Below are 16,014 nucleotides of genomic sequence, written 5' to 3'. Positions count from 1 at the left end.
CGAGAGAGAGCCGTGACTAAATCTAAACCATTTTGATGACTTGTATCTCTTGCAAAAAGATGTACGAGAGCAGAATCTAGGTTAAATGACAAGAACTGCTGACAAAATGACTGTAATAATGAGTAGGGGAAATTCAGGAAGGTTAACGTGCAAAGCGAGCTAAAGCAATCAAGGAGCTAGTTTTTATTAACTGTATTATTATTATTATTATTATTACTTAAACTGTGATGTGTCAAAAACAGATCATGAGATTTTGTCTTCGGTAAGGTTTCTGCTGCTAAGCCACCTACTATTCACGTAAGAAGGTGAGAGGAGAATGGGCTGTGTGAAATTCACATATAATGGTTAGAAAATGGCACTCAGGAATAGTGTCACACGATTCACATACAAACGAGAAGTTTCTCACAAGTGAGATCTCCTGATATTTTTGTCCTGAGTCCCAAACTGACTGATTTTAGGTGGTGCAATATGACGGAGAATATCTTTATCGTATTTATGGAGGATATCCCATTCTGGTGAGAGCTTTGAGCACTTCGGAAGACAGAATTGAACAAATCCTGACAAGTTGAAACAGAGTTCTGAAGTAGATAGGCAGTAATTCTGTAAGGTGAGAAGCTTACACAGTGCTGGGAGTAATTGCAGAAATGTAAGCTGGAGACAAACTGGTTAAGCGGTTACTTCATAAAAAGAAGACTTTGTTCATAGCAGTGCACAAAAGAAAATGAGTCAGTAGAGATTTGGTGTAAAAAAATGTGATTAGTTAAATACAGAAAAAGGCTGTCAGGCACAAGAAAAGCAAAGTAATGTTTCTACTCCACTACAGTTCCGAATGGCTTCTGGTGAAGAAAACTTCTCGGTTTTGGGCACCTCCTTTCACTTACAGAGAGTTCTGTGGAGAACACAAAGAGCTACCAGAAGTGTGGAGAACTTCACCCACTGAGCGTGACTGATAGAAGTGCAGTTGGACACCTGAAAAGTCTGCAAGGACACATGAATGTACAGCCTAAACAGTATGAAGTTTGACATAAAGAAAGTAGTCTGTATATGAGAAAAGTGAATACACACACCAGCCCATCTGTTTGGCAAAAGAAATACCTTTTTGCTGCATAATAAACTCTCAGCCAAAGGCACTGAATGTCATAATGAGCCTTTCTTTTTTAGTACACCCAAATCCTCAAACTCACAATATCCTCTGAGGTGCAGTAGAAGTCCTGAGGACACAGAACATCCATATGCTAAGGAAAAATAGCATGGATTTTTTACCTTGGTAGATAAAAATACACCAAAGTAAAAAATAAAAATAAAAATAAAAATCAATGCCAGGCCTCTCCTGCATTATCCACTATGGGGAGCTGAAGGGTAATCTTGCTGGATAGATGGTGATAAATTGGAGCTATAAAGTTCACATGTACTAATTTCCACAACCTGATCTCTGCAGAGCTCACATATAAATGTGAATACAATTCCACCTTCTCTGAAGGGTGATGATGTCATCCAGGATCTGTCCAGAATGGGCACCTCCTGCATCCATTCCTTCTTGCCACTGCATCAGGAAACAGGGAACTGTGGGGTCTGCTTGAGAAAACAGGCTTGAGGAAGGATTCCTATTTAGGAGGTAATTAATCTTATCCCTGTAAATTATAGGAGGAAACTGCATATTTCAGAACAAAACAACCAAATCTGGGGGAAGGAATGCCAGGAAAAATCTATTCAATTCTAGGATATACCAGGAAACGCAGCTAGTATGGACAGAAAGGTCCCAGAAGCTTTTTGTCTATCTTTGTATGTGTTTTTTAATGTCTTTTTAAAACAGAATTCCCAAAATAAAAAAATAAACTGTAGAGAGTATTTATAATTGATCCGACCGTGTTTCCCCCCCGCAGCTCAAGCAGTAGCATCATTACAAGGACCTTGCCTCAGGTCTTCACAGTACATCTGAGCACACTGCTCTGAAATATTTCTACATTGATCTTATTGCTGGAGTAAGCTTTAAAATCCAGAAAAGTCAGTGATTTCTTACACGTTTAGAACTAATAGCTTTGAAAATACTTAGGAATAGATTATGCAGTGACTTTTCTCTATCTAGGTATGTTTCATATCCTTAAAATTATAAGGCCAAGTATCACATGCCTGAGGTAAAATCAAGTCAAATTATCTTCAGTGAGTAAGTAATTAATACTTGTACTTTATGTTAAGTGTTTCACAGTTTAAATGCCTATTGAGGCTTTCTAGCTACAAGATATGGAGAACTTAAGTTCAATGTGTTAAAGATGCTCAGCATATTGTCAAATTGTAGTTAAATATTGACACAGCCTTAAATCAACACCGTGTTGAATTCCTTACACTTAATCAAGAACAGAATATAGATAATCTATTTTATAATGTGGTTGTTGGTTTCCCATATTTGGTGGTTCAATAGCACAGAAATGAGTTCACAAGTTATTTCTGACAGAACAAATCAATATGTATGCAACAGTGGATTCAATGGCACTGCTAAAGCGCCATCAGCTCAGTAACAGGCCAGCAGAATGAAGGGAGAAGCCTTCCTCCTTTTTTGGGGTTGGGAATGTACAAGGATACACAACGAGGAAGCTGCCTCCTTCTGAGAAACGCAGCTTTGATAATTTAATTAGTATTGAATTCATATTTGGTGGAAGAGTTTGGAAATGAAATTTTAGAAAAGGCTATTTTTAGACTTTAGGTACATCAGAGTAAAGAATTTATGTGAAATGAAGCTGGAAAAAATAGGTCAGTTTCCTGAAAAAGCTGGTAAGGATTATATCAATCTTTTGAAGGCCAGCAGAGCATGCTGTGTCACGTAACCTTTCCCTTCACTGAGTATATAATATACATCCACTTGACAATATATGCTTTACGCAGGCCTTATCATCATGACCTGATCTCTCTCTCTATTTCTTGTGTATGGCATTATGAAAAAGAAACAATTGATTCTGAATCTGCATCCAAATTACCAAATCATTAACAGAGCACATGGAAGTCAATCAGTTTTCCCTTACATATCTTGCATAACTTGTATGTGTTATGTTCCACACCCCCTGTCACAGCAGGAGTGAGCACTTCATGGCTAGTCATTATGTATCAATTAATGTAGACTACACCTGAGCAGAGCTCGAGTTGCTGAGGTGAAGGCAGCTTGTTATTAAAAAGATGAAGGGCCAACATCTATATATTTCCTGATGCTTACATAGTTCTAATGCTTACATTTCATGCTGCTGCGTTAGAAGATCTCTATCTTGTTTAAGAAACAAAGTCAGATAAGTGCAAAAGTGAGTGCTGGGAAATGCTGCCATGAGATCACAAAGGGCTTTTGTGTTTATACATATATATACTATGTATATTCATAAGTATTCATTTTATATAAACATACACTCACACAAACACTCTGTGTATTGTACACATTCTCTGATATCTAGAATTGCTCTGTTGCCAAATCTATGCTCTCCTGCCTTTAAAGCCAAGTGTCTTATTTCCATAAATGCCAATCTGTTGACATCCTTCAGAAATGTGAGAACATCCCCAAAAGTTGCTGTAAAAAAATTGCTTCTGAATATTATCATCAGAAAAGCTGTTGGAACTTCAGGCCTGTCTGTGGCAAACTGGCAGGCTCCATTAGTGGTGTCCTACAAAGATGTAAGTACTGAGACAAAAAGTCAGTCTTAATGTGAAGCAAAATGCAAAGAGAGGGGGCAAGGCTTCTGTATTGCTGACGTATTTCTGCTCAACGGTGTGTGTATTTATTGTCGTGAGAATTCCTGACCTTCAAATTAACCCTTCACCTGAAAAGTTCTCAGTAAGAAAATTATAGGTTTTGTGATAAACAGTTTTCTGAGGAAGATATCCATCAGCTGGCTCCTCTTAAGATCTGATAACTAAACTGAGCAGCAGTGGCTATAAGATTCAGTGATAATGGAGAAGTTGGTTAATAGAACGTAAATCTCCTTCAAGATACAGAGAAAACCTGAAATATGTAGAGTAACTCAGCAGTTGTAATCTCGTAAGTAGCAGAATCTGTGGCTGAAAACTTCCAAAAACATAAGAAGCAATAATTTACTACGCTATGCTGCAGCTCAATATTTAATAATCACATTGATTCTCTCTCTCTGCTTTTGTTGGTGGTGGTGGTGAGTTTTGTGGGCTTTTTAGCAGCTGGCATGAAAGGTAGATCAAGGGTCAGATTTTTAGAATTTTTAATTGCATTCCAATGATTTTCCTTTAGATTTGTGAGCTTGAGACCAGTTCATTTTAGTTTTTGTCTCCTGACACTTGTGTGTTGTGGCTCTTGGACCTCAGAAATTAGTGTATAAATTTATGTCCACTCTTACCTGTTCTTCAGGGTTTGACTCACATATCCACTCTTATCTGTTCTACAGTGCTTGACTCATATGTCCACTCTTTCCTGTTTTTAAATGTTTAACTCACCCGTGTGAATTAGAAATAGATTTATGTTTTCTATTTCATACAAAAATAAGTGTGCATAAGCATGTGTGCTTCTTTTGGAAGAAAATATGAGGAGAACTTTTTTTTTTTTAGTATTAAAATAGAGGACACTCCCTTTTTTTGCAGAGAGCTATATGTTAATAGAAATATTGGTAAGAAAAGCTGCTGCCTAAGAGAAACAGCAATAAACTGCAGCATAAACAAACAAAACCAAACCAAAAAACAAAACCTAGGTGCTGACAAGAATCACAGAATCACAGAATTGTAGGGGTTGGAAGGGACCTCTAGAGATCATCGAGACCAACCCCCCTGCCAAAGCAGGTTCCCTACACCAGGTCGCACAGGTAGGCGTCCAGACGAGACTTGAATATCTCCAGAGAAGGAGACTCCACAACCCCCCTGGGCAGCCTGTTCCAGTGCTCCGTCACCTCACCGTGAAGAAGTTCTTACGCACATTCGTGCAAAACTTCCTGTGCTGCAGCTGATGTCCGTTTCCCCTCGTCCTGTCTCCACATACCACTGAAAAGAGACTGGCCTCACAGCTATGGCCGCCACACCTCAGATATTTATAAACCTGGATCAGGTCCCCTCTCGGTCGTCTTTTCTCAAGGCTAAACAGACCCAGTTCACTCAGCCTTTCTTCATAGGGGAGATGCTCCAGGCCCTTCACCATCTTTGTGGCCCTCCGCTGGACTCTTTCCAAGAGATCCCTGTCTTTTTTGTACTGGGGAGCCCAGAACTGGACACAGTTCTCCAGATGAGGCCTTACCAGGGCAGAGTAGAGGGGGAGGATCACCTCCCTCGACCTGCTGGACACGCTCTTCTTAATGCACCCCAGAATGCCATTGGCCTTTTTGGCCACGAGGGCACACTGCTGGCTCACGGCCAACCTGTCGTCCACCAGGACGCCCAGGTCCCTCTCTGCAGAGCTCCTCTCCAGCAGCTCATCCCCCAGCCTGTATTGGTGCATGCAGTTACTCCTCCCTAGGTGTAAGACCCTACACTTGCTTTTGTTGAACCTCATCTGGTTTCTTACTGCCCAGCTCTCCAGCCTGTCCAGGTCTCGCTGAATGGCAGCACAGCCTTCAGGCGTGTCAGCCAATCCTCCCAACTTCGTATCATCAGCAAACTTGCTGAGGGTGGCCACTATCCCCTCATCAAGGTCACTGATGAAGATGTTGAACAAGACCGGACCCAGCACAGACCCCTGGGGGACACCACTGGTTACAGGCCTCCAGCCAGACTCTGCACCACCAACGACGACCCTCTGCGCTCTGCCAGTCAGCCAGTTCTCAACCCACCTCACTGTCCACTCATCTATCCCACACTTCCTCAGCTTTGTTATAAGGATGTCGTGGGAGACAGTATCAAATGCCTTTCTAAAATCAAGGTAGATTACATCTACCGCTCTTCCCCCATCCACCCAGCATGTGACAGCATCATAGAAGGCCACCAAGTTGGTCGAGCACGACCTCCCCTTGGTGAACCCATGCTGACTACTCCTGATAACCTCCTTTTCTCCCAGTTGTCTGGAGATGGTATCCAGCACAAGCTGTTCCATCACCTTTCCAGGGACGGAAGTGAGGCTGACAGGCCTATAATTACCCGGATCTTCCTTCTTGCCCTCTTTGAAGACCGGAGTGACATTGGCTATCCTCCAGTCTTCAGGGACATCCCCTGTTATCCAAGATCTCTCAAAAATGATGGAGAGCGGTTCGGCAATGACCTCCGCCAGCTCCCTCAGCACACGTGGATGCACCCCATCAGGTCCCATGGACTTGTGGACCTTAGTACTGCCTAGGCGCTCACGCACGTCCTCTTTCCTGACTAAAGGGAAATCTCCCATTCCCCAGACCCTCTCACTAACCTCCACGGTGTAGGATTCCTGCGGGAGAGCCTTTTCACTGAAGACGGAAGTAAAGAAGGCATTCAGTATCTCTGCCTTCTCAGCATCCCCCATTACCAGAACCCCCCCCTCACTTAGTAAGGGGCCCACATTCTCTCTAGTTTTCCTTTTGCTGTTAACATACTTGAAGAAGCCTTTTTTATTATCCTTTATCACTTTAGCTAGATTCAATTCCAGACAGGCTTTAGCCTTCCTCGTTGCATGCCTTCAGGCCCTGACTACATTCCTATATTCTTCCCAAGTGGTCAGACCCTTTTTCCACATTTCATGGACCTTCTTCTTTCCTTTGAGCTTGCGCATGAGCTCCTTGCTCATCCACACAGGTCTCCTGCATGGATGATTTCTTGCTCAGAGGGACGCACCGAACCTGAGCTTGGAAGAAGAGCTGTTTAAATGCTGACCAGCTCTCAGAGGCCCCCTTCCCTTCTAACACCCGAGCCCACGGGATAGCTCCAAGTAGGTCCCGGAAGAGATCGAAGTTGGCTCTCCTAAAGTCCAGGCTAGCAATCCTACTTATTGCTTTGCTTCTTCCACTCAGGATCTTGAACTCCACCATCTCATGATCACTACAACCCGAACTTCCCTCCAACCTTTACTTCCTTAACAAGTCCATCCATGAAGAAGTTCAACTACAGTCAAGTAATTAAGACTGAAGACAGCAAGATGAATACCTCTTTCTTTCCGATTCCTGTTTTCATGTGTCTGTCAAGCAGAACCACTAGAAAACCAAAAGCATTGGAGACAATGCACCATGGATACTGTGGCTTTACATATAGGGATGGGAAATGTCCCTAACGGAACGGAAAGTGCACTTTTCAAAGTACAATACACTTTACAAAATACAGTATTATTAACAGGCTAACACTTCTGCTCATGCTGCAGCCTTCTGGTGCCTCAATGAGCACAAAACTAATTCTCCCTAATGTCCAAGAAACTGATGTCACTCATTCTAACATAAAATTAATATCTTATAATTTTATATACAAGCCACATCTGTGATTGTGTTTGCAGAGTATATTCTGATCCTTTCACTGTTGTGGTTTTTTTGGTTGTTTTTTTGCTTGTTTCTTTTAGCAACTATATCAGTAGTTTATGAAGTAAATAACATCAGAAGTACTTACCTAGCCAAACCACAAATACTATTCCTTTCTGTCTCGTAATGAGAGATAATTCCACTATTTAGTTACCATATCATACTCAACTTACAGTTTCCGTTTATGAATTTCCTTTTTCTTTTGTGAATACCTCCTCCTTCCTGGGCTTGAATCAAAGAAAAGTAGACAGTATCATGTGGCACAACAGATTACTCCTGCCTTCAATCAGTCAAAGAAAAATAAGTTTGAAAAATCCTTTTATTTTTATTAAAAATAAAGATAGCAACTTAGCTTTTAACTTCATTAATAAACTAAATGTCCATACTCAGAATGTTAAGTTAAAAAAGTCCTTCAAGATTGGAATTAATTATGTAATTCTTGATAACGATTTACCACCAGCAGATAAACACAGTGGCCAGCAGGGACAGGGAGGTGGTTGTCCCTCCCTGACCTGCTCTTGTGAGGCCCCATCTGCAGTGCTGTGTCCAGGTCTGGAGCCCCCAGTACAGGAAAGACAGGGAGCTGTTGGAGAGGGTCCAGAGGAGCCACAAAGATGATCAGGGGGCTGCAGCACCTCCCTACAAAGACAGGCTGAGGGAGCTGGGCTTGTTCAGCCTGGAGAAAAGAAGGCTGCGGGGTGACCTCAGTGCAGCCTTCAGGACCTAAAGGGAGCCTACAAACAGGAGGGGAATCAACTCTTGGAAAGGGTAGATAACAGCAGGACAAGGGGAAATGGTTTGAAGTTGAGGGAGGGCAGATTGAGGTTGGATGTCAGGGGGAAGTTCTTTGCTATGAGAGCGGTGAGGTGCTGGAACAGCTGCCCAGAGAGGCTGTGGATGCCCCGTCCATCCCTGGAGGTGTTCAAGGCCAGGTTGGATGGGGCCCTGGGCAGCCTGGGCTGCTCTGAAATGTGGAGGTTGTTGGCCCTGCGTGTGGCAGGGGGGTTGAAGATTCATCATCCTTCAGGTCCCTTCCAACCTGGGCCATTCTGTGTGATTCTGTGATTCTATGATTTAGTATCACCAAATGATACTATACACTTACAGTTCAGAAACATCTGTGTTTCTCACTCAGATTGAACTGTTGGAGTGCTATGTAACAGCTTTTTACTGATACAGTTGTAAGACAGAAGAAAACAAAAATATCTTGAAAATAACTTTAAAACTAGGAGAGGAAAATATTAGTAGAAAGGTAATGTTCTGTGTGTGATAAAATTTGGTTGTGAAAGTAGCTGTGATTTGTAGAAGCTGTTAAAAGAACTAAACAAATAACCATACAGCTATGAATTCATAAAAAATGATCTCAGCCTAACTGAACAAATTTAACATGTTCCCACTGAAAATACTATTTCTGCAAAATGCTTCTCAAGTGTGTACTGCACATCTGTGCTTGTGGTAGCAATGGTAATGGGAGGACGGTTGGACTAGATGATCTTGTAGGTCCTTTCCAACCTTGTGATTCTATGATTCTAAGTTACTTAGCTGATAAGCATCTTCTCAAAAAACAGTGTGAGATGATATCTTATTATGCCCCCCTGCAATTACCTGAAATAGTACTTTTTATAACACTAGCAGAATTCACATCTGTGATATTTGAAAAAGCAGAAGCTACTAGATAGCCCCACTAATAATAGCAATTATTTGAAAACCAAAAATTAACAACAAAAAATACCACACAAACTTGCTTTACACACGCATCATTAATGTATTACATCTTATTTGGTCCTTTGCTTCCATTTTCCTACAAGAACTGACAATTCTGTTTGCTGAAAGACGCCCTGGGGAAGACGTGTACTGGACGTTCTCAAACCAAACCAGTAAAACACTTCAGTCTTTACGGGTGATACAAAGCAAAGTAGCTCCTGGAAACAGAGTTTTCTTTTTCTAAAGAATTGCACCACGAAAGGTGAAAGAGTCCCACTTATTACTTGTGCTCTAACTTGGAAAAATGATAGGAAAAATTACTCAGATAATAGTTTACTCATAATGCAGTTACTGTAACTTGCGTAAGTGTGGAGGACGCAGTGATGCCTAGTGGTTAGGAGACCAGAACATGTGTCAGGGTTTTATTCCTTATCTTGCCACTGCTTGCTGTGTGAGCCTGAACAGTTGCTAACCATCTACTACATTTAGCTTCCCTTTCAAAGTGAGAGTAAGGTTGTGGTTTTACAGGCAGCTCAGCAAAGATACTGAATTGCTGCAAAAAAACCATGCTGACTCTATCACACTTGTCTTTTTTCCTCCAGTTTTACAGAACATGAGGAATCTGCCAGAAAGGAACAAAAATTATGTGGCTACTGATGGTGTTTTTTGGTTTTAAACGCATGCAAGCAAGTATTCTTGTAAAATGGAATTTTCTTAATTCTCATCGACACCACGCTCAGGGAAAGGCTGTTGCAAACTGCTGTGCAACAATGTTAGTAAGGAAGAGAACAGATTTTGCAACAGTACTACTAAGGAAGCAAAGGAAAAAAATGTGCTGCTTTTTGTTGAGATAGAAAAGGAAATAAAAAGGAACTGCACTACAAGATAAAGAGGTAGCAGCATATGGCACTTGACATAGGCTCTTGGCCCTCCCCACGGAGGATTCAGAGGCCAAACAGACGGTTATTTCAGCAGAGGGCACCAAAACGACAAGTACGTTGTAGTGCCTTCAACTTGCTCTGCCCTGTGAGCATTAAATCTCTGATATCCTCACAGCCTCAGAATGGGTTTGTGACCTTGTTATGCCTTGACTTTACTTATATTGCTTCCAGGCACTGGTTTTTTTCTTTTGTTTTGTTTTGTGTTTCCCTCCTGCCTGGAAAGAGATGGTGCCCAATGACACTGGAAGGTATACAGTTAAAGCAAGCAAGGCAAAGTAAACAAAAAGGCACTAAGGAGTACCATGAGAATCTGTGGCACTCTATTAAATCAGTCTGTAGGATCCCTCAATGTCAGTGGATAAGGAGACTAATGAGATGCTACAGTGAAGTGAAACTGTTCTTGAGAAACCATCAGAGGGAAGTTTCTTACCTTCCTTGCCGTTCCTTCTCGTATTATATATTTTTTAACACCAACTGAAGCCACAGTGTATATTTATGTAATTATTTCATTCCTAGCAACCAGAAAACACAAATGTTAACTGTACTGATATCCTGCAAATCTGTTGCACGTAACATCATAGAACTGTAGAAAGTTTTACAGATGTGATGTTTAAAGAAACACGACAACATTGGAGAGTTACATAGCATTATCTTGCTTGTGTAAATTGAATGGTTGAGAGATAAGCATTCATGGAGGTAATATGAATCTCGCACTCATGCCCTTCACATGCCATTACACCACTAAGGCTTCTCTTGTATAAATGAAATCTAAACTTTGCAGTTAATATGTTTAAGATACTGGGCATACCCTTCCACAGTGGAAAACTTTACTTTGTTTTCATCCTCTTTTTACTTTACAGTAAGCATATATGACTGGTTCTGAAAGTTGCATCTGAACTTTCATTTGGATGATATTCAGCATATTCTTTAATGAATATGTTTTACTTTTGCAGTTTTAACATTGAAAGGACATGCTTCTGTCTTCTGCTTCTGTCAGTGACACTTGATAAAACAGCAGGAATTTCAGGTTTTGTTAATACATATGGTCAAGCACACGAAACTGAAGATTTCCTCTAGTATTATCTTTTATTTTATATGATATATGCATGAGTCCTGCATATGTGAAATAACAGGAATATTTTTTAATGCTTGAGGCCAGTTGGAAAAAATATTTCTTTCTTTCCTTTCATTTTGATATCACAGGTTTCAAAATGAGAAAATTTCCATTATTATCAGCTTTATAGGTCATGCAGGTAACTGAAATAGCAAACTGAAACACTGCCGACTCATTAGAAATCTTTCTCTTTTATGAAGGTGGCTACTGTGTTACAGTACTAAAATTTTACATGGAAACTAATATAAATGGAATAATCAAAATGATACTATTTCACAGTTGCATTGATATTTTACCCATTTCTCTCAGTCGTGTAGGCTAGTAGAGGAACTCATTTCTAATGAATCTGAAAGCTACTAGGTTGGCTACTAGAACTGTGCCAACATTAGCATCTCATTGATGAGAGGAACAAAAATAATAAAGATGAAATGGAAAACTGACACATGGTATTGTAGAATCTAAACTAATATCTGCTGTTTTTTAAGGACAAAATTAAAAAAAAAGAGAGAGAGAGAACAATGTGAATAAGTGAAGATAAATTACAGCAGAATTAAAAAGCTGAAATGAGACATGAAAACAGTAATCCTGAAAGCAAATTTTTTCTGTTTCATATATTGAAGCAGTATATCATATAGGAAGTAATGCTGGATAAGTGGAGAAAGTGAACCTTAAGAATAAACTAGCTATCTTGTGAGATTGTCTCCTGAAAAAAAAGAAGAAAAAAAAAAGAATACGAAAGAAGAAGCTCACCTACAGATTTCTGAACATTTAAAATCCAGGACAAAGAATAATGACCTAGAAGTGTTACTCTGATGAAGATTTAAAATGGGTTATGAAATTCAGAGTAGTCATCTTTGCAGTGTTACTTAATAAGCATAGGTCATCCCAGATCCCACTTCTCCAAACAATGCGGTACTGTGGCAGACTATGCTGTAATACGGAAAATTGTTCTTAATGAGTAAATACTGGTAACAGAACTTACTAAGTGGTAACAGAATTAAATGTTGAGGGCAAACGTAAGCTACCTGAAATTAAAACCTTTCAATAGACAGGAATAATATATAGGAACTGACTATAGGAAGTGTTAGAAGGCTCCTGAATGAAGTACTGAGAACACAACTGAATAAAATACTAGGATTATGTACTTTGTACCACCACCTGATATACACTAGGAAGGAGGAGCCTGTCCTTAGACTCCCACTGATTCCAGCTTCTTCAACTTCAAACAAAGTTTGCAGAAAACACCAACCATTTTAGCTCCTGGTGCTGGCTTCTGTGTCTGAACAAGATACTAGCAACTTCAGCAAGGTTCACACTTGTAGCATGACATTTAGGAAAGGAACCTGCAAAAGACAGCAATTGTTAGTTCAAAGTTTTCTGTGATACAAAATGTTTAAAATAATAGGATGAAGTAGATATTCAAATTTATATAGGATAATGTGCAGAGATACTGTTTCATAGTTCATTTGCAAGCAGAGGGGTGAATTAGATAGCAGTATGATGATTCAGATTTTTTTATAATAAACCATGCAGCAATTTGCCAAGTGGTCATATGAAAGACTGTGCTTCAGGACAGTCTCTTACATAATTTACACTGTCATTGTGAACAAGTGATCTTAGTGTGTCATTGTAGGAAGCATTACAACATGAACATAATGATAAAAATGTAATAATGTACTGATCTTTGATCATCCCTGATTTCTGAATCTGGCAAACATTGACAGTCTTGATTAAATCATTCATCAGGATATTTAATCGTGTAAAGACGGTAGAAAGGATTTCAATGCTTACAAACATTGCTTTAGATTTCTGTTTTTTACATCTTTTCTGTTGAGTTGTTGAGTTGAGTTCTTCGACATAACAATAAAACAGCCGTAGTGCTCGAGATTCACACTTCCATATTAAACCGTGGAAGTTGCACTTCCATAGTTCACACTAAGACCCATAATTGCTGAAAGAAAGGACTAATTCATAAAGTTTTTTTCAGTTCTCTAGGCAATAGTGAAAAATAGGCCAAGGAACAGCTAATGGATTATTCAGAGCACACAATTTACACCCTAGGTGGCAAATTCATTTAGAATTGAGCCTGGCTAAGTTAAAAGTGGCCTTTGCAAAGATCCTAATCTTCCATGTTCATAGAATGCCAAATGCCTGTTTTTAATATTATTTTATTCAAGCACTGATTCTTGAAAAGCATGAAGTTTAATTACGTTGGTGGAAAACTCCAAATAGAAGTGTGATTGAAAGTGATATTATTAAAACCAATAAGTGTGACAGAATTAATATTTAGCTATCATCACCACAATTCTTGTAAAATTAATATGAAAATCATAGCAGTCTGCAATGAATAAAAGAGCCAGAAAGATGAACTGAATATTAAACTCCACATAAGGTTTCCCCTTTGCCTAAGAGGCTCTAGGTATTTGTTTCCAGGTCTGTCTGCACCACGTGACCCTGTATCCTTTTGCAGGTTGCTATCTCGAGGCCCTGACTCTGAGCCTGGTTATTCCTCACCTGACATCACACTGCTTCAATGGTATATGAAGGTCACACAGTCCTCTGCTGTTGGGATGTTGAACTGACAGAGCAGTGCACGTTCCTTGCAGTACTGTGAAGTGGTTAGTAATGCAAGGATTTCACGTGCAGCATCCTGCACAGGCCTTACTGTATGGGTTATACACCAAAGCCTTTCCTAAAAGAAGAGTAACAGAAAAAGTATCAGCATGTAACTCTGTAAGCAAGACCTTTTAAAAGCACAACATCAGCTGCTAGTGCCTGTTGTAGCTCTGAACAAAACAAACCCCAAGCAGCTGCTGGGGCTCCAGCTGGACGCTCACACAGGGACATCCCTGGGGAACACTTTGGGGCCAGTGACCCCAGTGCTGGTTTTTGTATACAAATTTGAACAAATTCCATTGTATTTGATATCTCAGATTGTACTTCCATAGAACAAGAATCCGCTTGATGCTACACTGAAATATCCGGATGTTAAATAGTTTTGAAATGTTCTGGGGACTAAATGTCCATCCATTTGTGCTAACTAAATGTGGCAGTTGTCAAGAATACATGTAAAATACTTCAAAATTTCTCCAGTAACCAAACTAGCTCCACTACTGTGTCTCACAGGAGGGCTGGGTGGGTCCCCAAGACACTGAATCATGGAATCATAGAACGGCGTGGGTTGAAAAGGGCCACAGTGATCATCTCGTTTCAACTCCCTGCTATGTGTAGGGTTACCAACCACCAGACCAGGCTGCCACTTGTTTTTGGTGGAGGATGATGGACTTTCCCAGCAGCCAGCCCAGCTCTGTGCATTCCCGAGGACCTCCTGGACAAAGCAGTGCGCAGACATCTGAGAGTGCCAAGCTGGGGAACAGAATTTATTTATTTATTTTTATTTAATTTTTAGGAAGAAAACCCAAGCTGTAAGGCCGGCGCCGCGGGGCCGGGCAGAACCGCAGCGCGCCCCGCCTGAAGTAAAATGGCGGGCAGGAGCTCGAGGAGCTCCCAGCTCACACAGCTCCTCAGCACGCACTGAACACAACGAAGAGCCAAAAGCTCGGTCCCGCAACCTCGCTGCGGCTGCGTGAGCGCTGGGGACGAGGAAATGAAGTGAAAGAACCAAGGGGGAAAAAAAAAATAAAAAATAAAAAAAAAATCCAACAACAAAGCAAAGGCACGGAAGGCAGGGAGCAGCGCCAGAGCAGCTCCCCCACCCGGCAGCCCGTCACCCCGCAGTGCCCGGCCCGTGACTCGGCTGTTTCTGCCGGTTCCTCCTCTCCCTCCGCCCGCCGGGGGCCGGGCGCAGGAAGGGGCGGGCGGCGGCGAAGGGAGGCAGCCGACGCACAAGATGGCCGCTGCTGCAGCGGCGGCGGAGGGGGCGGCGGCGGGGCGGCGGGAGGCGGCGGGGGGAGCCCGGAGCCGGCGGGTGCAGGAGGCGGAGGGCGCTGCGGCCGCCCCCGTGCGCCGCAGCTGAGGGGGGCCGGAGGCCGCCGCCGGGAGCCCGGCCCGCGTGGTGAGTGCGGCTTCCCTCTGCCCTCACCGCGGCGGGGAGCGGGGCGGCGGGGAGCGGGGCCGGCCCCGGGGTGCCGCCGAGGACTGGCAGGCCGTGCCCTCTTCCCGCGGGGTGCGGCGGAGGGGAGGGCGCGGCTCTCGGGCCCGCGGCGCCGCCCGTCTCGCTAGGCCTCGGGCTTCGCCGGGCTCTATTTCCGAGCGCCCCGGGAGGGAGGGAGCCGGCGAGGGGGGAGGGGAAGGCCCGCCGGTTGGGTCCGGCCGGGGGGTGGGGGCTGGCGGGCGGCGTCGCTTCGGGCTGCGGCGGGGAAGGAGGGGGCCGGCGGCTTTGTGCGCGGCCCGCGTCCGCTGCCGCCTTTCCCGCGGAGGACCGGGGGCCATCCGCGCGTCGCTCGGCACGGCTCGGAAGAGCGGCCCGGCGGCGAGGCCGGAGCCCCCCGGCTGGAGACGTGCCCGCGGTCGCCCTTTTGTCTGCGGAGCCGACGGCGGGCGCTTTCACCGCTTTTTCACCCTGCGTTATGTTAGGATTGCGGCGTGATTCTCACGGTCGCGGTTTGCGGCCGGGTGTGCGAGTTGCGGTGGCTGGGAGTGCCCCAGTGTAAGGTTTTGTCCGCCAAAGCCGTCGTGAGGCGTGTTTTGTGTTAAAAGCAGGGAACCGCTGCGCTTTTTTCCTTGGAAGCGGTAAGGCTGAATTTCTCCGTGCACGTACTTGTCGTATCCCTAAGAGTTGCTCTCTTGTTTTGCAGTTTCAGTCACTCGTGAATGAAAAATCCTGTATGCTTTGTATTATATGGAATATGGCCAAAGTAAACAGAAAAAAATAATAATTATAAAAGAGCCAAAAACT

General features: G+C 42.8%; 1 protein-coding gene across 10 annotated transcripts in view; it reads left to right on the top strand.

Moving 5' to 3' along the window:
- The first annotated feature begins 14,990 nt into the window (after positions 1-14,990).
- The window catches only part of RC3H1 (ring finger and CCCH-type domains 1), a 57,448-nt gene continuing 56,424 nt past the window's right edge, over positions 14,991-16,014 (top strand). For 3 of the 10 annotated variants that reach the window (XM_085231708.1, XM_085231714.1, XM_085231707.1), the window contains exon 1: positions 14,992-15,171. The gene's annotated coding sequence lies outside the window, so the exon portion shown is untranslated. Of the gene's footprint in view, positions 15,172-16,014 lie in introns of all 10 variants that reach the window. The other 7 variants (XM_085231716.1, XM_085231715.1, XM_085231710.1 and 4 more) reach the window with 4 other exon arrangements.

Source organism: Meleagris gallopavo, chromosome 10 (assembly GCF_905368555.1).
Source record: "Meleagris gallopavo chromosome 10, MGAL_WU_HG_1.1, whole genome shotgun sequence".
Taxonomy (NCBI): Eukaryota; Metazoa; Chordata; class Aves; order Galliformes; family Phasianidae; genus Meleagris; species Meleagris gallopavo.
The sequence above is the reverse complement of the archived record's forward strand: the minus strand, read 5'-3'. Positions and strand labels throughout refer to the sequence as shown.